Source organism: Caloenas nicobarica, chromosome 25 (genome assembly GCF_036013445.1).
Source record: "Caloenas nicobarica isolate bCalNic1 chromosome 25, bCalNic1.hap1, whole genome shotgun sequence".
Lineage (NCBI taxonomy): Eukaryota > Metazoa > Chordata > Aves > Columbiformes > Columbidae > Caloenas > Caloenas nicobarica.
This window is the reverse complement of record NC_088269.1, coordinates 1,474,867-1,491,501: the sequence shown is the minus strand read 5'-3', so window position 1 is coordinate 1,491,501 and position 16,635 is coordinate 1,474,867. Positions and strand designations below refer to the sequence as shown.

Here is a 16,635-nt window from a genome sequence, read left to right as displayed (position 1 = left end):
CAGGAAACTACTTTGTTTTGGTGAAAAGGTTTATTTCAATGAAAACGTTTCAGTTAGTGAACAAAGCTGAATAAAGCACTGAAGTTGTTCCCTCGAGGCTTGCAGAAATTAGCATGGCCCGTGATGCAAACATAACTAATGTGGACTTCCTTCATGAGTCTAATTTCCATTTTTCACACACATACGTATCTATTAATGTGGAATCTAAGAAAGGCAATTTCTCAGGTCTCTTGCTCCATACATTGCAATGACTGACAGAAGGAAATCGCAGCTCATAGAAAGAAATGGCAGCACACGGTTCGGCAGCACGTGGTTCAGCAGTAGTTTCCTGTCTTCTGTCCAGCTTTAATGGTTACTGTAGGACACGCGGTTAATTTAAGCTTCTACTGGAATCAAAAAGCTGGGAGATGCACTAAGCATCATAATGTGTGATGTGATGGTAAAAATGGGAATTGATGGACATGAAGTCCAAGTCATTTAGTGAGAAGCCTCCAAGGTTCCCTCTCTCTGCAGCTCTCCCTCCTGGCCCAGCTCCGCAGGCTGGTCCCACCAGGGAAGCCGTGTCCCCCCAGCCCGGCGGAGGGTCCCCTGCCCAGCTCCCTGCCCGCTGGCACCACGGGCATCCACCTCCCTGTGTGCCCTGACATGAAGTTTGGCGCAGAACGGGTGAGTTCCCAGACAAGTGTGCTGCTGAACTGTGTTTATTTCTGTGCCGTGGTCCCAGCTGCCTTGGCCTCGGCCTGGCGGCGCCTGCGGAGAGAAGAGGCTGCTGAGGCCCCGCCGTGGCCGCGGTGCCGGGCGGGTGCGAGGCCGCGGGGCAGCGCTGGGCGGGTGCGAGGCCGCGGGGCAGCGCTGGGCGCCCTGTGGGGTGCGGGCACCCGGCTGCACGGGAAAGCTGCAGTGGGAGCTGCAGGGACACCCTGGCCGAGGTGAACATCTGGGCTTTACAGCAGCACCCAACAGGGTGATTTTTGCTTCATGGCTCATGGCCGCCATCTGATACAGGAGTTTGACAACACCCCCCGCGCAACAACTCACTTTTGTCTCCTCCTCCAGCACAGCCAGCATGCAGAAAACAGCCCCAGCCCAAACAGGATGGAGCCCAAGCTCGCCACGGCAGTTTCTATGCAGTACTTCCTGCAGGTCGCAGGATCCGTAGTATTTTTTCTATTCTCGACGCTCCCACCTGGAGGAACAATTCTGTACCTTAGTGTTTCGTGCACACTACGGGTGATCTCACACGAGGTCTGACAGCTGTTTGGCCAACTGTCCCTTGGAGCGAGACAGACACAAACGGCCCCTGTGTCAGGGAATGCCACCCCCAGCTCTCCCTCCCCGAGGGACCCACACCCCAGGAGGACACAGTCCGGCCCATGGGGAGACACCTGAACCTCACTCCCCCCTTTGCCTTTGCTCCAGCACGGGCACAGCTTGCACGCCCCTGGCCTTCAGGACTTGTCTCCCACTTCTGGCCCCTGCAAGGCCACTCCATACCTGGAATCTTGTCAAGAAGGTCTTTGAACCCCGCCTGGCGGGCTTCCCCAGGGTTGGACAGCTCTGCCAAGAATCAGAGAAAGGTAAAGCCTCAGCAGAGGATGCAGGAGAACGGGGCAGGTTCCCCCTGTGCCGTGCTCCATCTCTCAGCTCATCCCTTTGGACCTCAGTGCACAGGAGGGATCCCCTCCCTTGTGCCTGGGGGGACTCACCACAAGAGTTTGGCTGCTGAAGAGCCTGCAGACACAGGGATTTTGGTTTATGACACTGGATGACCAGAGGACAGCAATTACCTGGCATGCCTCCTGACTTCATTGCCAACATGCCTTCATCGTAGATCGGCACTACCTGACCGCCTCCTTTCTGAAACGCCCCGGTCTCCACAGTCTCATGGCCCAGGTCTTTAGAAAGAAACAGAATCAGTTTAATTAGAAGTAACCTCTTCAAGAACCAATATCCAGTATCTAAACCTCCACTTCCCAAGTCTTCTGCTATAGAGCGATATATACCCACCATGCTCTACTTTGTCCAGTTCCTTCAGGACTTGGGTCAGGACCGATGGACGCCGGGCAGATTTTAGTCTTTCTGCCTTAGGCTTTGTTCTTTGAGGACCTTAATTGAAAATATAAAGTTAAATTCCTGAGAAATAAAATACGGAACACGAGTGCTTAGCCCGTGAACTCAGCCAAGCCTGAGCACTCACCCTTGCCATGCCAGGTGAGCTGCGGCGCGGGACCCACCCGAGGAGCTGGAAAAGCCCTCCCTGTGCTCACACCTGCAACTGATCAGCCACGAGAAGTGTCCATCAGACATTGTGATACACACCACAGAACGGCTCGTTCTGCACAGTCTCGTGGCCCAGGTCTTTAAAAAGAAACGGATTCAGTTTAATTAGAAGTAACCTCTTCAAGAACCAATGTCTTCAGGAGGCAGTATTTCTCAAAATACATTGATAACACTCAGAAACAAAGCCTGGGCATTTGAGGGTGTCAGTTCAGTTGGGGAAGGCACCCTTCTAAGAAGCACATGTGTCTAAACCTCCACTTCCCAAGTCTTCTGCTCTAGAGTGATATATACCCACCATGCTGCACTTTGTCCATTTCCTTGAGGACTTGGTTCAGGACTGATGGATGCTGGGAAGTTTTCCGTCTTTCTGCCTTAGGCTTTGCTCTTTGATGACCTTAATGAAAAGTAGAAAGTTAAATTCCTGAGAAATAAAATACTGAAAACGAGTGCTTAGCCCGTGAACTCAGCCAAGCCTGAGCACTCACCCTTGCCATGCCCGGTGAGCTGCGGCGCGGGACCCACCGGAGGAGCTGGAAAAGCCCTCCCTGTGCTCACACCTGCAACTGAACAGCCATGAGAAGTTTCCATCACACACTGTGATACCGTCATCACTGAATAGCTTTGAGCTGGCAGCTCCCAAAGGAAGCGAAAAGCCACGACGTACCCATGAGACTGCCCCGAGTGTCAGCCCTGGAAGCCAGCTGGTACCCTGGATATCCATTGCGTGCCGCCATGTCTGCAGACAGACACAACAGAGAAGCTCCCAGGAAATATTTCAATGGACGTCTTCAGAATATTAAACCCTAAATGCTCACGCGTTCAAGCAACAGACCTGAGGGATCGCCGCGATGTTTCTGGATGAGAGCCGGCTGTGGAGTCGTGAGTCCATCGGCTACAGGCACATCTGGAATCAAGCACATTCCGTTAGATCTTCTTATCTGCTTCTTTCTCAGAGACCTGCGGTGACTGGAGGGGGTGTCAGTTAATGACGTGGGCCCCAGACGTGGGCCCCAGACGTGGGTGGAGGTTTCCAAAGCTGCAGAGGGGCCGGGGTGACCTGCTTTCTGGCACCTGGCAGCTCTCCAAATACTGTTTGCAGGCCGTGTGTAACACCCGTCAAGGGCTGGATGGCCAAACACACGGATCCTCAGGGATTTCTTACTGGGAGATATCTGGGCTGAGTGCTGGTCCCCGCCTGCCCGCCTACCGGCTCCCCGTTGTCCGCATGGCGCAGCCCCGACCCCCTGGGCTTGCAGGGCCACGAGGAGGAGGATAAAGAGGAGCGAGGGGGTTATGGGCCCCCACGCCTGCATCGTGGCACTGCCACTGGCTGTGCCACAAGTGCCGCTGCTGCTGCTGTGACCACTGCCGCTGCTGCAGCAAATGCTGCTACTGCCAATGCTACTGCTGCTGCTGCTTTGGCCACAGCCGCCGCTGCTGCAAATGTTTGCGCTTCCGCTGCTGCTGCTGCAAATGCTGCTGCCGCTGCAAATGCTGCTGCTGCTTGAAATGCTGGCGCTTCCGCTGCTGCTGCTGCTGCAAATGCTGCTGCCGCTGCAAATGCTGCTGCTGCCGCTGCCGCCGCTGCCAGCACTGCCGGAGCGGTGTCCGTGCACAGCACTCCACACCAGGGTGTGACACAACGCGGCTCTGTGACCTCACAGCCCAAGGTGCAGCCCAGGATACCATGGGCCTTCTGAGCTGCGAGCTCACATTGCCGACTTGCTGGTTCTGAAACTAGAACACAAAATTAAACAACACTTTTAGTCTTTCCCGGAGTACCCGGGAGCTCTGGTTTTGAAAATGTCCAGCTCAATCTTCGGGAGCGCCGCTGGCCCTGGGGTCTGTAAGACAGTCAGCGGAGCTGCTGGGTGGAAATGGCCGGTGTTTGTTCTTACGCCTTGCCAGCACGGCATGCACCAGTTCAGCAAGCTGGGCAAAGGATTTGGGAACCCCACAGCCCTTCTCTTGCAAGTTGGTGGAGGCGTGGGCATTGATTTTTGTCTTTGTGTGTGTCTGCGGCCCTTGGATGTGGCTCTCACCTTGGCGAGATCGGCATCATAACGATCCCACCGACTCCTGCTCTTCATGGACTAGCACGGGCTGGCAGACGTGTGCGCCGTGTTGGGGCCCAGCACCCTGGGCAAGGTGTAGGTGCCGGGACCTGCAAGAGGGACGGGAAGGGAAGAAACCTCTGGGGCAGAGACAGGCACCCCACAAAGGCTGCTCAGCGCAGCAGGAAGGATGTCTGCCCCCTTTCCCAACTCACTCTGGTTGAAAAGCTGAGCAGCAGATTGTCACTAGAGGCCACCCCAGCTGCAAGGGTTTCCATCTCCCCGCGGTCACTTACCTGGATCGAGGTCAGTTTTCACGCCCCTGTTTCAGAAGCCCATGGACAGCTCAGGCGGGCACTTAAAGACGTGCCAGTTGGACTTCTCTGGGCTGTAATCGCCTAGGGTAGAGGACGACAGCACAAAAGTGGTGAAGTTCTGGCATTTTTCTCAAGCCAAGGAGGCAATTTCACCAGGAGCTGCTCTCCCTAACAGCTGCAGAAGTGCCAGCTGCCAGAAAACAATGACAGCGCATTGAAAGGGTGAGCTGAGCCTTTTGTACCCATCTATCTTTTGTACCAGTGTAGCAGGGAAACGTGAAAATGTATTTGCCTTGTCTGAACAATCAACTGGAGGAATGTTACTCACTTGGTCCAGGTGTGATGTCCGTCTTTATCCTGGGAAGTCCAGCGACGGCGTAGGCTGGAGCCACGTACTTCCCAGTCCTGGTCATGGAGGGCTCCACATAATAGCGAGGGCCTGGGGAGCAGCCGCCTTCCGCAGGATCTTGCCCCTCTGCATGTGTACACGGGGGCTTTGACTTTGGTGGGGTTGTGGTTGATGTAACCTAGGAAGAGAAGGGAAGTGGGTTTGTAGCTGATTTTACCACGGGTATGCTCAACGTGCCACACACCACTCTGATCCTTGTCTTACCCGTTGGGCCCTGGACCGAGTATTTGGGTCCAGGGCTGGTGAACTGAGCTGTGATGGGGCCCCGTGGGCGGTGAGGTCTCCAAGTCCCCAGGAAAGCAGAATCGTGTCTTGGTACTTTGGTTTGTGCCTTAGTAGTTCTGAATCACTGTTCAAATGATTGTGCTGTACAGTAATAGTGAACCTTGCAATGGAACTTTGTTAAATCGCACTTTTCCGACATCATATTAAACCCACTTTTGCTAATACCTTTGACAGTGGTTCTTTAAACGATCTCAGTCACCCATTGGTGACATCTTGGTCCTGTACCATGCAAGTCCTGTCTCATCAGAGAACACCAAAACTCTTGAGAAAAGATTTTGCAATGAGGGTGTCAAGACCCCTTGCCCAGAGCAGTTGTGGATTCCCCCCCACTGGATTTGTTCAAGGCCTGGGGATGCAAATCCCAACGTGCACAATGGAGCTCATGGCTGCTGCTAACTATGGCAGGGAAGAAGCAGTCTCAGGACTTCACCTGTCTCAGCTGCGGCAGTCGAAAGGGATGAGGACGGCAATGTCTGCGTCTGCCTCGTCTCTGCGGCACAGAGGGTGGCGAGCAGTGAGGGCAGCCAGAGATGTGGCAAGAGAGGTTGAGGTGGCAGCAGCCAGGGCGCCCTGGGGACAGCCGGGGATCATCCTGGAAATGCTTGGTGACTTTGGGAGGCTTTGCGATTGCATCAGCTGGTGATGCGGGACTCGGGACGTCCGGCCTGCCGGGTCAGATGTTTCTGAGATCTGCTCGTCCTGTCTCCATGTGTATTTTCAGGGTGCACATGAGACAGATTTTGCACATCAGCAGAGACTGGGGGAGCTTTCCAAAGCACCTGGGTTTTACACTGTCCTTGAGCTCAGTGACAGAGGTGACAAGTGACACAGCGGTCACACAGCACCGCTGGGTAGCAGAGGCTCTGCCTGCTGAGGCAAACTAATATTTCCAGATTCATTATTCTATGACTGTTGGATGGCCATTTGGGTTAAAAAGCAGAAGAAAAGCATTTCCACTATACAACCTCAGCCACCACTTCTACAGTTGTCCATGTCAAGGACCCACAACCACTGTATTACAAAAGCTGTGACAGCTATAAAAAGTACCCTATCCTCCCCAATTCATTATTTCCTCATACCCTCCGATTACCACAGGAATAATCTTGCTCTAATGGCCAAGTCCAACCCTCAGCACAGGTGTCGGGATTCTCAGTCCCCTGTGACTCCCAAGATGCAAACTCTGTCTTCCTTCGCAGTCTGTTCTGTAACAGTGATTACCTCAAAACATGCGCCTAACTTTGAGCAGGGAACCTACAAACAGCTCTGATGAAGCGCTGTTTGGTTAAATGAACATTCGGATCTCCTGCAGTTGGGTTTCCCTGGTGTAAGGCACAAGTACATGCACATGTGGCCAGCAGGAGGGAGCAGAGCTGCACAGAGTGAAAGGCGCAACTTTACTGACTGCATTTCACATAATCCTACAGGATTTAAAAAGAAATCCCATCGGCATCATGGGTGTATTTTTGTTGCTGTGGGAAGTTTCTTTGGTGTGTAAGTATCTGACGTTTCCTTTTCTTTCACTCATGTACGTTTGGCATTAAAACATACATACTAGTGCTAAAATATTTCTTTCCAGTCTCTGCTGGAAAGGGAGTTAAATAGAGAAATGCCAATACCAAACCAGAGCAGGGCATGATGAGAGCTGAAAGATTCTGTTAGGATAGTGTCTAATGACTATCAATAAAGTGAAAATCCCTCCTCAGCTTTGATTCTTGCCTTTTCTGTCATATTTAGTCTCAGCCTGAGTAGAAGGAGAGCTGATGGTGTGTAAGGGGATCCCAAGAACTTGTGTAACAGCAAAAGGAAAGAGATGGGCAGCAACAAACTGCTGTCTGTCTCCTCTGCAGGGACTGGTGTGTGCTAATGCAGGGAATGCAGCTGCTTTGGCCTGAGATGGGCCGAAGTGAACTCTGTCTCCTCTCCAACTGCTGCAGAATAAACTTCTGGGGATGGGTGAGAGGGGAACAGAAACTGCGGGACCTTGCATGGCTGGTGTTCTGAGAGAGAGATTTGTATTCACAGGGTAACCCAGGGCATCCTGCCATTTTCATTAGAGCAGAGGAAATACAGGACTCTAGGAACAGAACAAATCTGTAAATCCTACAAATTAAGACACCTCTTCCCTAAAAACAAGGCAAATTCATTGCATTGTCCTGCTTTTCTTCTACCTCTCGTGCACGTGAAACAAGATTTTGAATGTGAGGCATCTTTCCCTGGACCACACACTGACACTCGCTCTCCTCTATGGCTGCACCCTGTGTCAAGATCAGGCTTTTGAAAGAGCATTTGAAGGGCTCAAAAGGGTAGATACAATCAAACTATGTTTCTGGATGTGCTCGTAGATAATGAAGGGTATAGTAATGAGAAAGTAGCCGGATTCAGTCCATGCTAAGGCGCTTTGTTGAAAGCTGTGGTCAACGATTGACCTGTTTCTGCATTAGAATCATCAGGAAGGGAACTCTTGGCAGAGGAGATGCCAGGGAAGAACAGCATGAGGGTTGGCTTCATGCAGGCGCGATCGGGCATCCGCACGTGGTTCCAGAAAGGTGAGAGTTTCAGACCTTGATGTTGGCACAGCAGTAGTTCAGCTGCACAAGATTCAGGGCATTAAGTCTAGTGCAGGCTGCTTCATTGTAGATGGATTGGAGTTCTTTACAAACAAGAAAGGCAGTGTGAAAAGGAGATCGACTGGTGGAGTAACTCCCTGGTGTGCCAGGCAGAAAGGCCCCAAGGGGGAACCCCCCAAAAGGTGATGGACCCCCTGCCCTGTCGGGCAGAGGGGGAAGCCCCGAGACAGTCCCTGCCCTGTCGCTCTCGGGCAGAGATAGGGGACCCAAAAGCTGAGGAGGGTTGGAAGCAAGTTCCAGTTAGGCGTCACGGGCAACCCCCCTCTTTACCTGCTTTGCTTCCCCAGGTGCCCCTGCGTAATAAGTTTGAGGGCCTGGATATTGAAGAAGATGTAGGTGGGGATGTGGTGCAAGGGCCTCCTACAAGGTCACATAGGAAGAGGCGATTGACTCCACACCTCAAGACTGCATCCGATAAAAAAGAAAGAAGGGTAATTGTATTAGGCAATTCCCTTCTGAGAAGGACAGAGGGCCCGATATGCAGAGTTGACCCTCATCATCAGGAAGTTTGTAGCCTACCTGGTGCCCGGATCAGGGACATCACCAGGGCACTTCCCAACCTGGTGCACCCAACGGACTGCTACCCACTACTGATCTTGAGACAGATGGGGAGGAAGCTGCATCCCGTAGTCTGAGGGAAATGAAGAAAGATTTCAAGGCCTTGGGACGAACGGTGCAAGAGTGTGGGGCTCAAGTTATCTTCTCTTCCCTCTTTCCATTTTCGGGTGATGATGTGGGATGGAATAGAAAATTTAAGTCCGTAAATGATTGGCTTCGAGACTGGTGCTACAGGAAGGGCTTCGGATTCTTTGATAACGGCTGGTTTCATAAGACACCAGTCCGGACAGCGATACGTGGGAAAGGTTTATCCCACAGGGGTAAAAGGATGCTGGGACAGAAATTAGCAGGGCTCATTTGGAGGGCTTTAAACTAGATTTGAAGGGGGATGTGGTTGTAGCTGGGAGTGCATCAGTGGGGCAGCATGCTGGAATCAGTAAAGACCAGGAGGCCCCCCACACCCCTAGGGTGAAATCAGAGTGCTTGGCTCGCTCCCTGAAGTGCCTGTACACCAATGCGCGCAGCATGGGGAATAAGCAGGAGGAGTTAAAAACCTGCGTTCAGTCAGGAGATTCCGATCTGGTGGCAATTACAGAGGCATGGTGGGCCAGCTCACATGACTGGAATGTGGTCAATGATGGCGATGGCCTTTTCAGGAAAGACAGGCCAGCGAAGCGTGGTGGTGGATTTGCTCTTTACGTGAGAGAGCAGCTACAATGTATAGAGTACTGTCCAGGTGCAGTTGAGGAGCGAGTTGAGAGTCTGTGGGTGAGAATTAAGGAGCAGGCTGGCAGGGCTGATACTGTTGTGGGTATCTATTACAGGCCAGCAGATCAGGGTGAGGAACTTGATGAGGCCTTCTACGGGCAGCTGAGAGCGGCCTCACAGTCACAGGCTCTGGTTGTTATGGGGGATTTTAACTCCCCTGATGTTTGCTGGAAGGACTACTCAGCCAGCCAGCCACCGTCTAGGAAGTTCCTCCAGTGCATTGATGATAACTTTCTGATGCAAATGGTGGAGGAGCCGACTAGGAGAGGTGCGCTGCTGGATCTCGTCCTCACTAACAAGGAGGGTCTGGTTAAAGCAGTAGAGGTGGAGGGCTGCCTTGGTTGCAGTGACCATGAAATGGTGGAGTTGAGGATCTCGTGTGGCGGGAGCAGAATAGCAAGCAGAATTGCAACCCTGGACTTCAACAGGGCCAACTTTGGCCTTTTCAAACAATTGCTGGGGGAAATCCCATGGGCAAGGCTGCTTGAAGTTAAAAGGGCCCAAGATAGTTGGTTAACATTCAGGGACTGCTTCTACGAAGCTCAAGATCAGAGCATCCTGACACGTAGGAAGTCAGGGAAGGGAGCCAGGAGACCTGCGTGTTTAAACAGGGAACTGCTGGGTAAGCTCAAGTGGAAGAGGAGAGTTTACAAATCATGGAAGCAGGGGCTGGCCACTTGGGAAGAATATAAGGCTGTTGTTAAAGGATGTAGGGAGGCAACTAGGAAAGCTAAGGCCTCCTTAGAGTTAAATCCGGCAAGAGGGGTCAAGGACAACAGAAAGAGCTTCTTCAAAACCATGGCAGATAAAACTAACAGCAGAGGCGATGTAGGCCCACTGATGAGTGGAGTGGGTGCCCTGGTGACAGAAGACACAGAGAAGGCAGAGTTACTGAATGCCTTCTTTGTCTCTGTCTACTCTGCCGGAGGCTGTCCTGAGGAGCCCCGTACCCCTGAGGCTCCAGAGGAAGGCAGGGCAATGGAGGAGTTTGCCTTGGTTGATGAGGACTGGGTTAGGGAGCAATTAAGCAATCTGGGCGTCTGTAAGTCCATGGATCCAGATGGGATGCACCCGTGGGTGCTGAGGGAGCTGGCTGAAATAATTGCTGGACCACTCTCCATCATCTTTGCCAAGTCTTGGGAAACGGGAGAGGTGCCAGAGGACCGGAGGAAAGCAAATGTCACTCCGGTCTTCAAAAAGGGCAAGAAGGAGGACCCGGGCAGCTATAGACAGGTGAGTCTCACCTCCATCCCTGAGAAAGGGATGGAACACCTCATCCTTGGTGCCATCTTAAGACATATCAAGGATAAGAGGGTCATCAGGGGCAGTCAACATGGCTTCACCAAGGGCAAGTCGTGCTTGACCAACCTCATAGCCTTTTATGAAGACATAACAAGGTGGATTGATGATGGCAGAGCGGTGGATGTGGTCTGCCTCAACATCAGTAAAGCATTTGACACCGTCTCCCACAGCATCCTCACGGCTAAACTGAGGAAGTATGGACCGGAAAATCGGGTAGTGAGGTGGACCGCAAACTGGCTGAAGGAGAGAAGCCAGAGAGTCATGGTCAATGGGGTGGAGTCTGGTTGGAGGCCTGTGTCTAGTGGAGTCCCTCAAGGGTCATTTCTGGGACCAGGATTATTCAATATATTCATCAACGACTTGGATGAGGGAATTGAGTGTACTATCAGCAAGTTTGCTGATGGCACCAAGCTGGGAGGAGTGGCTGACACGCCAGAAGGCTGTGCTGCCATCCAGCGGGATCTGGACAGGCTGGAGAGTTGGGCAGGGAAAAATTTAATGAAATATAACAAGGGAAAATGTAGAGTCTTGCATCTGGGCAGGAACAACCCCAGGTTCCAGTATAGGTTGGGGAATGACCTATTAGAGAGCAGTGTAGGGGAAGGGGACCTGGGGGTCCTGGTGGACAGCAGGATGACCATGAGCCAGCACTGTGCCCTTGTGGCCAAGAAGGCCAATGGCATCCTGGGGTGTATTAGAAGGGGGGTGGTTAGTAGGTCGAGAGAGGTTCTCCTTCCCCTCTACTCTGCCCTGGTGAGACCTCATCTGGAATATTGTGTCCAGTTCTGGGCCCCGCAGTTCCAGAAGGACAGGGAACTGCTGGAGAGAGTCCAGCGCAGGGCCACGAAGATGCTGAAGGGAGTGGAGCATCTCCCTTATGAGGAAAGGCTGAGGGAGCTGGGGCTCTTTAGCTTGGAGAAGAGAAGACTGAGGGGTGACCTCGTTAATGTTTATAAATACATAAAGGGTGGGTGTCACGAGGATGGAGCCAGGCTCTTTTCGGTGACAACCAACAGTAAGACAAGGGGTAATGGGTTCAAGCTGGAACACAAGAGGTTCCAATTAAATTTGAGAAGAAACCTCTTCTCGGTAAGGGTGATGGGAAACTGGAACAGGCTGCCCGGGGAGGTTGTGGAGTCTCCTTCTCTGCAGACATTCAAAACCTGCCTGGACGCCTTCCTGTGTAACCTCATCTGGGTGTTCCTGCTCTGGCAGGGGGATTGGACTAGATGATCTTTGGAGGTCCCTTCCAATCCCTAACATTCTGTGATTCTGTGATTCTGTGAAGAAAAGCAAGCACCAGGAGATAAGGTGTTAAATGATCTGTGTGCTCTTTGGCAGCCCTTAATACCAGGCACATCGCACTCGTGTTTTAATCAAATTGAGCCATCTCAAGTACCAAAGCAATGACGAAAGCAAAGCGAGCAGCGAGGGGGTGGAAATGGTGCTGTGTCCAAATGCAACAGCCTGCACCTGATCCGTAGAGCACCTTTGCCATACAGGGTTTGCAGACAATCATCCTGCAGTAAGGTTCCAGTTTATATCAGTTCGTTACAGAGAGAAGTCATCTGCTTGTACTCACCGGCAACTGGAGAAGCCACTAGGGATGTGGACTCTGCACACGTTGAAGATGTCAGGTCCGTAAATCCTGAGGTCAGGGACAACTGTCTGGCCGAGGACGAATGTGATCACCTGTGTCGGTCGTCCTTGACACTTCAGACCTGAAACACCAAAGAACAGAATGCAGCAAGATCAGTGCCTTGGTCCATTGAATGCTGTGCATGTTTCTGTGTCTGGATGATGACTGGGTGTTTGGTGTTTTCCTCAGCAGTGTATTTAGTGTGGGCTTTTCATCTCCTGGGTGACTCTGGCGCCCTTGGTGAGCGCTGAATTCAGCTCCTGTGGCGGATGTTTCCGAGGGAGTCCAGGTGCAGGGAGGCTAAAGAGAGCACAACTAGTCTCCCTGTACATTTTCTGAACACGCTTGCTCCTTGCCGCTCACCTTGTTGAAGTTCCAAGTGGTTTTCCATGTCCCCAATTCGCTCCTTTGCTCAATAACGGCCACGCGCACTTCCCTGTTGATGCTCAGGATTTGGATGCTGCCATTAACCCTGATTTCCCTGGTGACTTGCTGGTTCTGAAACTAGAACACAAAATTAAACAAGACTTTTAGTCTTTCAAGTTAGTCAGTTCTCTCCCCAAAGCTTTAGAAAATTGCTCTTTTAACAGAAGAAATGTGGGTTCACCATAAGCGCCTAGAGTGACCAGAATATTGTCAAAATGACAGATGGTCATCTGGAGGTTTTAGAGGTTTATGCATGAAAGAAGTTTCAGATTTCTCTGTGCCCAAGGGGTGGGACAGAAACAGCAGCAAGGTGTGTGTGAGCTGGTCCCTGTACTCACGTATTGAGCGAGGGCTGGAGTCGGCAAGAGTCCGAGCAGGACCGTCAGTTCTCTCCCCAAAGCTTTACAAAACCACTGCTTACAATAAATAGGCAATTCAACCCTGTGGGGGTCTGTTACTTTAGGTGGCAAGAATAATTTTTTTCACCTTACCTCAGCTTGTTTTCTGTGATGTAGATTCTTATTGAAATCGGTGCTTGTTCAGTGAGGGAGGTTCATGAATACTTCACTTTCGTGTCACGTTGCTCAATTTTCTTTTGTGTGCAAACTAAGCCTGTGGCAGGGACTCTCTGTAAAGACTGCAGAATTACTTGTCACCAGCACATTATTTTAAAAGAGAGGGTTTTCCTGTCCAAACTCACTTTTGCGCAGTCCCGCAAGCGGGCGCAGGGCAGGGGCAGAGGCGGCGGCGGGAGACGCTGAGGGGCCGCCGGGCCCTGAGGGGAGAAAAACGGGCGGGAAAAACGGCGGGAAGAGGCGGCTGAGGCGGCGGCGAGGGCCCCACACCTTTATGGAGTTCCAGCTGGATTAGTTTACAGTTGTTGATGCATTTTTTTTCGCAAAAGACTCTTGCTAGACCTCTCGTTGGTGTCTCGAATGAGAATATCTCTTTTTCTGTTTAAAAACCAAAAATTCCCTCAGAGATCAGGTTGTCTCAGCATCCTGAATGTGAGAAAAGCAGAGCTGAGGAGAAAGCCCTGTGACTTTGGAATGCTAATGGGTGGCCTTTGGAATGGAAATGACAATTTGAATTAAACGAGGGAAAGTGGAGAGCTGTATTTTCCAGGCAGCCCGAGTTACTGAAGTGATGGTTGTAGATCACGGGAGTTGTGTTTAGTGATAAAGCTCAGGTCTCCTCCTTGTTGAGCAGGATCTTTTTTGTAAGGTGAGCAGCTCCCATTTTCTGCGCTGTTAAGAGTATCTATATATCTATGTCCAGACACGGAGAGTTTGAGAGTCCCGGTATTGGCGTCTCTTCAGGTTCAGCAGAGCCTTTGCTGTCATGTCTCTGCTCAGCAACCTCTTTTGGAGTCCCCTTCTCTTCCTCATCAGTCTGAACCTGAATCAATTTAAATCTGAATAATTATGATCATTGTGAAAAGTAACGAGAGCCCCATCAGAGCAAGAAACCTGCCAGAATGCGATATGCCAATTAAATTCCCGTGGTCTGGAAGAAGCAAACACTTTGCTTCATTGGTTAGTGCTGTTGGCTGGAATATGGAATTTCCTTCTGACAGACAATTCAATGCTCAGGAACTTATTTTGATCCTTATTTTGAAATGGATTGTATTTAATCACCCACTACGTGGATACAAAAAGTGCCACTTTCCTGTGGGACCAATATTACAGCACAGAAGTCTCCCAGAAATTATATACTTTGAAGTAAAGGTAGCAAAGCATCTTTGTTTCAATGAAACTGAATACTATTGAAAGATTAACAACATCAGCAGACTGCCAGGAAACTACTTCGTTTTGGTGAAAAGGTTTATTTCAATGAAAACGTTTCAGTTAGTGAATAAAGCTGAATAAAGCACTGAAGTTGTTCCCTCGAGGCCTTCAGAAATTAGCATGGCCCGTGATGCAAACATAACTAATGTGGACTTCCTTCATGAGTCTAATTTCCATTTTTCACACGCATACGTATCTATTAATGTGGAATCTAAGAAAGGCAATTTCTCAGGTCTCTCGCTCCATACATTGCAATGACTGACAGAAGGAAATCGCAGCTCATAGAAAGAAATGGCAGCACACGGTTCGGCAGCACGTGGTTCAGCAGTAGTTTCTTGTCTTCTGTCCAGCTTTAATGGTTACTGTAGGACAAGCGGTTAATTTAAGCTTCTACTGGAATCAAAAAGCTGGGAGATGCACTAAGCATCATAATGTGTGATGTGATGGTAAAAATGGGAATTGATGGACATGAAGTCCAAGTCATTTAGTGAGAAGCCTCCAAGGTTCCCTCTCTCTGCAGCTCTCCCTCCTGGCCCAGCTCCGCAGGCTGGTCCCACCAGGGAAGCCGTGTCCCCCCAGCCCGGCGGAGGGTCCCCTGCCCAGCTCCCTGCCCGCTGGCACCACGGGCATCCACCTCCCTGCGTGCCCCCGACATGAAGTTTGGCGCAGAACGGGTGAGTTCCCAGACAAGTGTGCTGCTGAACTGTGTTTATTGCTGTGCCGCGGTCCCAGCTGCCTTGGCCTCGGCCTGGCGGCGCCTGCGGAGAGAAGAGGCTGCTGAGGCCCCGCCGTGGCCGCGGTGCCGGGCGGGTGCGAGGCTGCGGGGCAGCGCTGGGCGCCCCGTGGGGTGCGGGCACCCGGCTGCACGGGGAAGCTGCGGTGGGAGCTGCAGGGACACCCTGGTCGAGGTGAACATCTGGGATTTACGGCAGCACCCAACAGGGTGATTTTTGCTTCATGGCTCATGGCCGCCATCTGATACAGGAGTTTGGCAACACCCCCCGCGCAACAACTCACTTTTGTCTCCTCCTCCAGCACAGCCAGCATGCACAAAACAGCCCCAGCCCAAATAGGATGGAGCCCAAGCTCGCCACGGCAGTTTCTATGCAGTACTTCTTGTAGGTTGCAGGATCCGTAGTATTTTTTCTATTCTCGATGCTTCGACCTGGAGGAACAATTCTGTACCTTAGTGTTTCGTGCACTTTAAGGGTGATCTCACACAAGGCCTGACAGCTGTTTGGCCAACTGTCCCATGGAGCGAGACAGACACAAACGGCCCCTGTGTCAGGGAATGCCACCCCCAGCTCTCCCTCCCCGGGGGACCCACACCCCAGGAGGACACAGTCCGGCCCATGGGGAGACACCTGAACCTCGCTCCCCCCTTTGCCTTTGCTCCAGCAAGGGCACAGCTTGCACGCCCCTGGCCTTCAGGACTTGTCTCCCACTTCTGGCCCCTGCAAGGCCGCTCCGTACCTCGAATCTTGTCAAGAAGGTCTTTGATCCCCGCCTGGCGGGCTTCCCCAGGGTTGGACAGCTCTGCCAAGAATCAGAGAAAGGTAAAGCCTCAGCAGAGGATGCAGGAGAACGGGGCAGGTTCCCCCTGTGCCGTGCTCCATCTCTCAGCTCATCCCTTTGGACCTCAGTGCACAGGAGGGATCCCCTCCCTTGTGCCTGGGGGGACTCACCACAAGAGTTTGGCTGCTGAAGAGCCTGCAGACACAGGGATTTTGGTTTATGACACTGGATGACCAGAGGACAGCAATTACCTGGCATGCCTGGTGATTTCATTGCCAACATCCCTTCATCGTAGATCGGCACTACCTGACCGCCTCCTTTCTGAAATGCCACGGTCTCCACAGTCTCGTGGCCCAGGTCTTTAGAAAGAAACGGAATCAGTTTAATTAGAAGTAACCTCTTCAAGTATCTAAACCTCCACTTCCCAAGTCTTCTGCTATAGAGCGATATATACCCACCATGCTCTACTTTGTCCAGTTCCTTCAGGACTTGGGTCAGGACCGATGGACGCCGGGCAGATTTTAGTCTTTCTGCCTTAGGCTTTGTTCTTTGAGGACCTTAATTGAAAATATAAAGTTAAATTCCTGAGAAATAAAATACTGAACACGAATGCTTAGCCCGTGAACTCAGCCAAGCCTGAGCACTCACCCTTGCCATGCCAGGTGAGC

General features: G+C 51.7%; 1 pseudogene; it reads right to left on the bottom strand.

Moving 5' to 3' along the window:
* Positions 1 to 4,043: 4,043 nt before the first annotated feature.
* Positions 4,044 to 5,573, bottom strand: LOC135998452 (ciliary microtubule associated protein 1A-like; annotated as a pseudogene).
* Between the last annotated feature and the right edge of the window lie 11,062 nt (positions 5,574 to 16,635).